This window comes from Limulus polyphemus, unplaced genomic scaffold (genome assembly GCF_000517525.1).
Source record: "Limulus polyphemus unplaced genomic scaffold, Limulus_polyphemus-2.1.2 Scaffold1177, whole genome shotgun sequence".
Lineage (NCBI taxonomy): Eukaryota > Metazoa > Arthropoda > Merostomata > Xiphosura > Limulidae > Limulus > Limulus polyphemus.
Window position 1 is genome coordinate 301,518 of NW_013666787.1, and position 2,140 is coordinate 303,657.

Below are 2,140 nucleotides of genomic sequence, written 5' to 3' on the forward strand. Positions count from 1 at the left end.
ACCCTCTTTTATATACCAGACTACCCTATATCTAGTAAATACTAGAGCAGTCGCCAAGGTACAGGATAGTTCTAGAAAATAGGTGGCGCCACACCAGTCACGTGACCTCGATGACGCAACAATACAATGTCTGTGACACTTATGAATATTTTATATGATTATCAAAATATACCACTGAGCCTGCTTTAATGCTTTGTCAAAAATGCATTCCTTTTTCGTATATAAAATTACCTGTTGTGGTTTTTTTCGAAAGTAACAAACTATGATCAGTTTTCTCTTCCTGTAAAAAATAAAAGAATAAAATGATAAGTCAGTAAAATGATTATATTGTTAGCTCTATCTGTAACCTGTTTAAAAAAGGCACTTAAATACACTGGTACTGAAACGTTATACAGCTTATTCTTATTCTATTTATCCTTCGGTGTGGGTCTGTTTGTTTTTCGTTGTTTTTTTTTTTGTTTTTTGTTTTTTTTGTAGTTAAGCGCAAAGCTACACTATTTGCCACTGGGGAAGAGGCCTAGGTGGAACATCGGTAAGTTTATTGATTTACAATGCTAAAATTAAGGGTTCGATTCCCCGCGGTGGACACAGCAGATAGCCCATTTTGGCCTTTTTTTTATAAATAAACAAAAACTTATTCTGTCTAGATTGCTTAATTTGAAGATATATAAAGTTTGACCAGAATGTTAATGTTTGTCTAACTTTTATGTGTATTTGGTTTTTACCAGCATCTAATTTTACGATACTTCTGATTTGCATAGAATTTATCTTATTAATGTTTTTTTGTTTAATAATAACATTATAATCCACACAATGTTTAGTTTTGTTTCCTCCTAATGTGACTAAGGCAAGATATTGTTACGTCTCTGTTTGTTAATTAACTTTCCGTAACTTCGTTCCAACGAAACTCCAACGACACAAGTCCTTACCTTACAAAACTGGTTTATTCCTTCCGAATACAACCCTGCGACACACTTAATCTCAATACTCGCGCTAAAACAACACTGTAACGAACGAACGTTAACTTCAACAATACCCTGTGACTGCAGTTCAATTACTCACTATCTACTCACACGCATTACATCCCCCTCTTTTATATACCCGACTGCCCTATATCTAGTAAATACTAGAGCATTCGCCAAAGTACAGGATAATTCTAGAAAGTAGAGAGCGTGAGAATCACATGATCTCGATGACGCAACAATATGAAGTGCACGGACCCTCATGTGTGTTACGTTCGTTAATAGGTCAACCGTATGGTAATTGGGTTTTGCACTTTCATCTCTAAGAATCACACATACAAAATATCTGTGGGTAAGCTCCACATGGCGAAGGACCCCCAGGCAGCTACCTTACTTCCCTTGCTTGTAGTATTTAAGGTTGAGCCAGCTAACGTGTAGGTTGCAGTTGAGGTTTAAATTAAGGGAAGAACTTATAACATAAAAATCAAAATTTTGTTTAAGTATAAAACAAATAATACTGTTGCGTCAGCGAGGTCACGTGACTAGTGTCACGTCACGTTTCTAGAACTATCCTGTTCCTTCCGGAGTGCTCTAGCATTTGCTAGATTGGGGGTGGTCTGGTATATATAAGATGGTCACGGCGTGACATAACAATGTGTGTAGGTAGTGAGTAATTGAACTGCAGTCCGAAAGTATTGTTGAAGTTAACGTCGTTGTTATAGCGTTGTTATAGAGCGACTGTTGAAAATAGGTGTATCGGTAAAGTTATATTCAGAAAGAATAAACCAGTTTTATTAAGAAAGGACTTGTGTCACTAACGAACGGAGACATAACAAATTGGTGTCAGAGAGTGGGACAAAAAAATGGAAACGAGAAGCGGCAAATCAAACTTCAGCATAACAGACTTGATGGCAGCAATACAAGAACAGCAAAAGAAACAAGAAGAACGAGAAAACAAACAAGAAGAACGAGAAGAGAAATTACAACAGTTGTTAGAGGAAAAAGAAAAGAAACAAGAAGAACGAGAAAAGAAACAAGAAGAGAGACAACAGCAGTTGCAAGAAAACCTAGACAACAGTGGCAGCTCGAACAGCCCAATAAACAAGAGAAATTTCAGCAGTTGTTGGAGGAAAAAGAAAAGAAACAAGAAGAACGAGAAAAGAAACAAGAAGAGAGAC